Here is an 8,905-nt window from a genome sequence, read left to right as displayed (position 1 = left end):
GACGTGGGTCGAGCCCACGTCTCTCCACGCGGGTGCGCCTATAAGTATGCGGTGTCTCCTAACCCTAGCCGCCACGAACAGATCACATCTGCTCACGCGCACGCCCACCGTCGTTCCTTTGCTGCTGCTGCCGCCGGTGACTCCATCCCGTCCGCCGCGTACACAGTCGACGGGAGAGCAGGTCTCCGAAACCACGCCCTTCTGGTTCCTGTACGGTTCCACGATTACAAGATGGTTGAAAACCGTCCTGTATTGGAGCAGGCTCATGAGATAATATGCATTGTTAAGGAACTTGAGCTTCTCAAGTGCGAGTTACCGGGCAAGTTTGTCGCGGGTTGCATAATCGCTAAGCTCCCTAATTCCTGGAGGAACTTTGCCACCACTCTGAAACATCAGAGGCATGAATTCTTTGTGGAGGATGTCATTGCCCATCTGAGTGTTGAGCAGAATTCGAGGGCAAAAGACTCGCATGGAAAAGGGGCCGAAGGGACTTCTGTTGCCAACATGGTGAACCAGAAGAACTTCAACTCCCACAAGCCCAAGGGAAAGAACGGTGTCCAACACAATACCGACTTTAAGAAGAAGGGTAAGAAGACCTTCAAGAAGAACAAGAAGGACGAGGGCTGCTTTACTTGTGGTTCGGTTGAACATTGGGCCAACAAGTGCCCAAACAAGTACAAGAAGTCAGGACAGGACTCCAAGTCTGTCAACATGATTGTGGGCAACAATGAGAATGGTGCATCTGGGTACGGTAATTTATTTACTGTTTTTTCAGTGTTTCAACCCAACGATTGGTGGGTGGACACAGGTGCAGGTGTTCATGTGTGTGCTGACATTTCATTGTTCACTTCTTACCAGGTCACAGGTCACGGGTCCGTATTGATGGGGAATGGTGCGAGTGCTTCTGTTCATGGTGTTGGCACGGTCGATCTGAAGTTTACTTCGGGAAGGATCGTGCAACTGAAGAACGTGCAGCATGTCCCCGCCATCAAGAAGAACCTCGTTAGTGGCTCCCTTCTATGTAGAGAAGGGTTTAAGTTGGTTTTCGAGTCTAATAAATTAGTTGTTACAAAATATGGACTCTTTGTTGGAAAAGGTTATGAGAGCGGAGGGATGTTCCGCCTTTCCCTCGCAGATTTTTGTAATAAAGTCGTGAACCATATTCATTCGAATGTTAATGAATCTGAAGTTTGGCATTCACGTCTTTGTCACATTAGTTTTGGTGCTATGACGCGGCTAGCCAAGTTGGATTTAATCCCGAGTTTCACTTTAGCCAAAGGTTCTAAGTGCCTTTCATGTGTGCAAGCTAAGCAACCTCGCAAGCCTCATAAGGCCGCGGAGGAGAGACACCTGGCACCATTAGAACTCATACATTCTGATCTTTGCGAGATGAATGGTGTGTTGACTAAAGGTGGAAAGAGATACATCATGACATTGATAGATGATTCCACTAGATATTGCTATGTGTATCTGTTAAATACTAAAGATGAGGCTCTACACTACTTTAAAATCTATAAGGCAGAAGTTGAAAATCAACTTGAAAAGAAAATTAAACGAGTCCGGTCAGATCGTGGTGGAGAGTACTTCTCGAGTGAGTTTGATTCCTTCTGTGTGGAACACGGCATTATTCATGAGAGGACGCCTCCCTATTCACCCCAGTCAAACGGGGTTGCCGAGCGGAAAAACCATACTCTAACTGATTTGGTTAACGCCATGTTAGATACATCGGGTTTATCCAAGGCATGGTGGGGGGAGGCTATATTGACGGCATGTCATGTCCTGAATAAAGTTCCGACAAAGGATAGTGAGATCACTCCCTATGAGAAATGGGCAAAGAGAAGGACGACACTCTCGTACTTGCGCACTTGGGGCTGTTTGGCGAAAGTCAACGTGCCGATCCCTAAAAAGCGTAAGCTTGGACATAAGACCGTGGACTGCATTAATTTGGGCTACGCTAAGAACAATGTTGGCTATAGATTTCTAGTAGTGAAATCTGAGGTACCTGACCAGAAGATCGGTACAATTATGGAGTCTAAGGATGCTACATTCTTTGAGGATATTTTTCCTATGAGAGATATGCAAAGCACTTCTAGACAGGAATCTGAGGAGACTCCTGAACCTGCCATCCTTATGGAATATTATGAACAAACACATGATGAAATTCCTGAGGAGGATGACGAGGAAACCCTTGGTAGGGGCAAGAGACAAAGGACTGCAAAGACCTTTGGTGATGATTTCTTCGTGTACTCGTGGATGATACTCCCACTTCTATTTCAGAAGCGTATGCCTCTCCAGAAGCTGACTACTGGAAGGATGCGGTCCGTAGCGAGATGGATTCCATCATGGCTAACGGGACATGGGAGATCACTGACCGTCCCTATGGTTGCAAACCACTGGGATGTAAGTGGGTGTTCAAAAAGAAGCTTAGGCCCGATGGTACGATTGAAAAGTACAAGGCTAGGCTTGTGGCCAAGGGCTATGACCAGCAAGAAGAGGAAGATTTCTTTGATACTTATTCACCTATGGCTAGACTGACCACCATTCGAGTATTACTCTCGTTGGCGGCCTCACATGGTCTTCTTGTCCATCAGATGGATGTTAAGACGGCTTTTCTAAATGGAGAGCTAAAGGAGGAAATCTACATGCAACAGCCTGATGGCTTTGTGATAGATGGTCAGGAAAGAAAGGTGTGTAGGTTGATAAAATCTTTATATGGCCTGAAACAAGCACCTAAGCAATGGCATGATAAGTTTAATACAACTCTGACATCTGTTGGTTTCGTTGTTAATGAGGCTGACAAATGTGTATACTATCGCCATGGTGGGGCCGAAGGAGTTATACTGTGCTTGTATGTTGATGACATACTGATATTTGGAACAAACCTCAAAGTCGTTGAGGAGGTCAAATCGTTTCTATCTCAGAACTTTGAGATGAAAGACCTTGGTGTGGCTGATGTTATCTTGAACATCAAGCTACTGAGAGATAATGAGGGTGGGATCACACTTCTGCAATCCCATTACGTTGAGAAGGTGTTGAGTCGTTTTGGATATTCGGACTGCACACCATCTCAAACACCATATGATCCTAGCGTATTGATTCGAAAGTCCAAAGGCATGGCTAAAGATCAATTGAGATACTCTCAAATCATTGGTTCACTGATGTACCTAGCGAGCGCAACGAGGCCTGATATCGCGTTTGCTGTGAGAAAACTGAGCCGGTTTGTTTCCAAACCGGGTGATGTACATTGGCATGCTGTTGAGAGAGTTATGCGCTATCTGAAAGGTACTATGAACTATGGACTTCACTATACCGGATACCCGTCGGTACTTGAAGGGTATAGTGATGCGAATTGGATCTCTGATGCTGATGAGATGAAGGCCACAACTGGGTATATGTTTACTCTTGGAGGTGGCGCTGTTTCCTGGAAGTCTTGCAAGCAAACAATCTTAACGAGATTGACAATGGAAGCAGAATTAACGGCATTAGACACATCTGGTGTTGAAGCGAGATGGCTTCGAGATCTTTTGATGGACTTGCCATTGGTTGATAAACCGGTTCTGGCTATCCTTATGAACTGTGACAATCAGACTGTCATCACCAAGGTGAAGAGTTCAAAGGACAACATGAAGTCCACCAAACACATAAGAATGAGATTAAAAGCTGTCAGAAAATTAAGAAACTCCGGAGTGATAGCGTTGGACTATGTCCATACGGCTAAGAATCTGGCAGATCCCTTTACAAAAGGGCTATCACGTGTTGTGATAGATAATGCATCGAGGGAGATGGGTATGAGACCCACATGAGTTGCCATGGTGGTAACCCAACCTATGTGATCGGAGATCCCGTGAACTAGGACCTGGGAAAACAAGCCAGTGGTGAACTGAGGAGAGTAACTATACTAACCCACTCCGTTGGAGATGCAATACTCTCGATACTGTATGGTAGGATGACTACGGTCTCAATGTGTTCCAAAGCTTATAAAAGCAAGATGCTATCCTACAGAGCGATCTTTGGAGGAACACACCTATATGAGCCCGACTGCTGGTCACAGTCTATGAGATTGGGGTGATCTCTAGTAAGCTCATGAATAGGCCAGGAGTGTGACTTATATGCTCCACCCGAGGGGTCAGCCTTCGGCAGCCTAGTACTAGTAAGACATGTAGTGAAACTTCTTTACGCCAAACTGACAATTCAAGACATAGTCCATTGTTCAGTTGTGAAGGAGTGTAGCCACTTGTTCTAGGTGAAGTTCAACCTTAACAGGTCTTCACTGAAACACTGGTATATCGAAACAACAATTGGAACAGAGGACACAATGGGCCCTCGAGATCTGTTGGGGGATTGCTGAAATCTGAGATGGGCTCTAGGCCCATATTGCAATTTCTGAAAAATCTCTAAGGGCCCATGTGGGTTATATGGCACTAGGTGTGGTGGGAAGTTTAGTCCTACCCCGGAAGTGGAAGGAGAGTTGGAGTGGTTTATAAGGGTTTCTCTTCTACATGCTATTGGAGCTTGAGAAGAGAAGAGGCCCTCGCGCACTCCTCCTCCGCCGCCCGCCTCGCCACGCCACGCCTCGTCACGATGCGCCGCGGGTTGCGGGATTGAGCCGAGCCGAGCTCACACCTACGTGCTTATTTTTGCCAGTCACTAACGGAGAGTTTTCTGACAGCTGGGCCACGATCTAAGACGTCGGATTGTGGGCTATCACGGACTCGGACGTGGGTCGAGCCCACGTCTCTCCACGCGGCTGCGCCTATAAGTATGCGGTGTCTCCTAACCCTAGCCGCCACGAACAGATCACATCTGCTCACGCGCACGCCCACCGTCGTTCCTTTGCTGCTGCTGCCGCCGGTGACTCCATCCCATCCGCCGCGTACACGGTCGACGGGAGAGCAGGTCTCCGAAACCACGCCCTTCTGGTTCCTGTACGGGGTGAGGGGCGAATAGGTTTTTGGGCAGCGATTACGCGACTGCTCGCTTCCGATCGTCTACTTCCTCTACGTCCGCGTCGCCTTCATCATCACCATGTCCACCGACGCCGACCGTGCTGCCACCGAGAAAGCTGAAGCCGACAAGAAGGCCGCCGAGGACGCCGCTGCTGCCACCAAAGCCGCGGCCTCTGCGTGGCCTACTGGAGGGTATAACTCGTTTATCCCGCTCCTGATTATTTTCATATTAGCAGTACTAGCAGTATGTGTAGATTTGTCTATTGTTTGCTTAGTACGTGCATGTTTAGATCAGAGTCAGTACGTCATCAACTTAGTCAATGCCACGCTAGTGATTTACTCATGGATTAATTTAATCGAGAAATTGCCTATTTACTCAACATAAAAGAGCTGAAGATATAGGCCTTGCTAAAACTGTAAGGTTAGAAAATGATTACCTTATGAATACTTGATTTAGAAAACTCACCATGATGGATCAAGCATACATCATAAGTGTTGGTATTCGTCAACATAAGGTAATTAGAGAAATTAGAGCCGATTAGAAGTAGGCAGAAAATATTTTAAATGAGTGGCGAACCCTAGCAAATCGGTGGATTTCCTTGAAAACTATAATAAATCACACATGATAAAGTGTAACAATATTTGTTGGGAAGTGAACGTTTGCAATTAAAAGCGACATCATAATAGTGCTACATCAAGCTTCAAATACAGAAGAGGGGCCAATGCAATGTGTTCCTGTGTACCATCTCAAACTGGCTAAATTGGGGAACCCACCTTGAAATAATTTTGATTACGTACATATATGCCAGGAGCAAATAAATGCATGCACTCTAGAAGCAAACAAAATCAGAAGAAGTAATGCAAACATAATGTGTTTACTACGAAATCAGAATGTCAAAACATTGCAATAAAACAAACCTACAGATGGCCAAGCGCTTGCATGCATGACTGAGGTTACCAATTATTCTGACACAGATCGCAATTAACTTTCAAATTTCAAATTCTAACCACTGCCATGTATAGCATGCAAAAAAACTGCAGTAAATATTCAGTCATTGGGTGTAGGGGCGGACCTGATGATATCTCACTGTATTACTTTATCATTGAGAGCAAGCCATTGAATCAACCAAATTCTTTCCGGCCGTACGTAGAGTACATGCACGTACACGCTTGCGTGACGAGGCATGTTACGAGCATGGCAATCAAATCATGTTTACGTGTGTGTGTCTCCAAATAGAACAGATCCAACAGTCTGCTAGGTTTTGTACGTGGCCGTATTTTGCCATATATCCATCTCCTCATACATGAGTATAGCCATAGAAACCATTGGATCAGCTGTATCGTTTAACCTTGAGTTTTCCGAGGAGCGCATCCGTCGTCGTCCAGCCGTCCACCATCTCCCTGTCCTTGAGGTGCGCCAAAGCTGTTGTTGAGGATCATGGCTGCCGTCGGCGCTCTCAGTCTCCTTGATGTCTTACGGCCGAACCCATCATGAACACATCTGGTCCGTTCTGTATATGTACATAGGGGAGCTCAAGCCATTTGGCTGCATCCATGTAGAAACCCATGATGATCTGAGACGATGCAGCTCAGGACACGCCATTGAGCTCGACTAAGGCGGCTGAAAGGCCCGATGGTATTGTCAGAATATACGGATCAACAGTTCAAAGGAAGTTAGGTTAGATTTTTTTTGAGTATGGAAGGTTAGAGTTTGTTATTAGTACGATCTGTACGTCAAAATCAGCATATTAAATCGGGACCATTATAGCATGCTCCCGATGATGGACGGTTAGTTCATGTGGATTAACGTGGGTTCATCAAACAGGTCGGGAGTGTTTTTAACAATATATCGGGAGTTTTAAATTGATTGAGGTAAAAGTTATTAAAAATTAATTTTTTTTCATGGAGGATTTCATCAGTCGATCTACACCGTAATAATTTGGTCCCACCAGATTAACGGCTCATAAATTCTAATTAACGTGAGAATTTTTGGAAGTCACAAATTAGTATAAGTATAGATAGATAGATAGATATAGATAGATAGATAGATATAGATAGATAGATAGATAGATAGAGGTATAGATATAGAAGATAGATAGATAGATAGATAGATATAGATAAGATAATTTATCTAGACTTTGTTTTTGTTGTGTTTTTTGTGTTTAATTAGTGTTTGTGCCAAGTAGAACCGTTGGGAAGACTTGGGGAAAGTCTTTTTGATCTTGCTGTAAAAAACAGAAACTTTAGTGCTCACGAGAATTGCTGCCATTTTTTTATTGGAGAGTGATATTTAGTTAATTCCTTTTGCAGATGATTAATAGAAAAATTCCTCACGTCCATCAATTTATTTTAGAATTTTTGGGGTTCCAGAAGTTTACGTTAGATACAGATTACTACAGACTGTTCTGTTTTTGACAGATTCTGTTTTTCGTGTGTTGTTTGCTTATTTTGATGAAACTATGGCTAGTAATGGAGTTTATAAACCATATATATAAGTTGGAATACAGTAGGTTTAACACCAATATAAATAAAGAATGAGTTCATTACAGTACCTTGAAGTGATATTTTGTTTTCTTTCGCTAACGGAGCTCACAAGATTTTCTGTTAAGTTTTGTGTTGTGAAGTTTTCAATTTTTGGGTAAAGATTTGATGGATTATGGAACAAGGAGTGGCAAGAGCCTAAGCTTGGGGATGCCCAAGGCACCCCAAGGTAAAATCCAAGGACACCAAAAAGCCTAAGCTTGGGGATGCCCCGGAAGGCATCCCCTCTTTTGTCTTCGTTCCTCGGTAACTTTACTTGGAGCTATATTTTTATTCACCACATGATATGTGTTTTACTTGGAGCGTCTTGTATGATTTGAGTCTTTGATTTTTAGTTTACCACAATCATCCTTGATGTACACACCTTTTGAGAGAGACACACATGAGTCGGAATTTATTAGAATACTCTATGTGCTTCACTTATATCTTTTGAGCTATATAGTTTTTGCTCTAGTGCTTCACTTATATCTTTTAGAGCACGGTGGTGGTTTTATTTTATAGAAATAATTGATCTCTCATGATTCACTTATATTATCTTGAGAGTCCTTTAGAACAATATGGCAATTTGCTTTTAGGCATAATAAAAAAACTTTCATATAAGTGCACTGAATACTAAGAGAAGTTTCATACTTGATGATTGTTTTGAGATATGGAGATATTGATATCAAAGTTGTGCTGGTTGAGTAGTTGTGAATTTGAGAAATACTTGTGTTGAAGTTTGCAAGTCCCATAGCATGCACGTATGGTAAACGTTGTGTAACAAATTTGAAACATGAGGTGTTATTTGATTGTCTTCCTTATGAGTGGCGGTGGGGGACGAGCGATGGTCTTTTCCTACCAATCTATCCCCCTAGGAGCATGCGCGTAATACTTGGTTTTTGATTACTTGTAGATTTTTGAAATAAGTATGTGAGTTCTTTATGACTAATGTTGAGTCCATGGATTATACGCACTCTCACCCTTCCATCATTGCTTGCCTCTTCGGTACCGTGTATTGCCCTTTCTCACCTTGAGAGTTGGTGCAAACTACGCCGGTGCATCCAAACCCCGTGATATGATACGCTCTATCACACATAAAACTCCTTATATCTTCCTCAAAATAGCCACCATACCTACCTATTATGGCATTTCCATATCCATTCTGAGATATATTGCCATGCAACTTTCCACCGTTCCGTTTATTATGACACACATCATCATTGTCATATTGCCTTGCATGATCATGTAGTTGACATCGTATTTGTGGCAAAGCCACCGTTCATAATTCTTTCATACATGTCACTCATGAGTCATTGCACATCCCGGTACACTGTCGGAGGCATTTATCTAGAGTCATATCTTGTTCTAGTATCGAGTTGTAATCATTGAGTTGTAATAAATAGAAGTGTGTTGATCATCATTAATAGAGCATTGTCCCC

The sequence above is a fragment of the Triticum dicoccoides genome, chromosome 1A (genome assembly GCF_002162155.2).
Source record: "Triticum dicoccoides isolate Atlit2015 ecotype Zavitan chromosome 1A, WEW_v2.0, whole genome shotgun sequence".
Lineage (NCBI taxonomy): Eukaryota > Viridiplantae > Streptophyta > Magnoliopsida > Poales > Poaceae > Triticum > Triticum dicoccoides.
Note: the sequence above shows the minus strand (reverse complement) of the source record.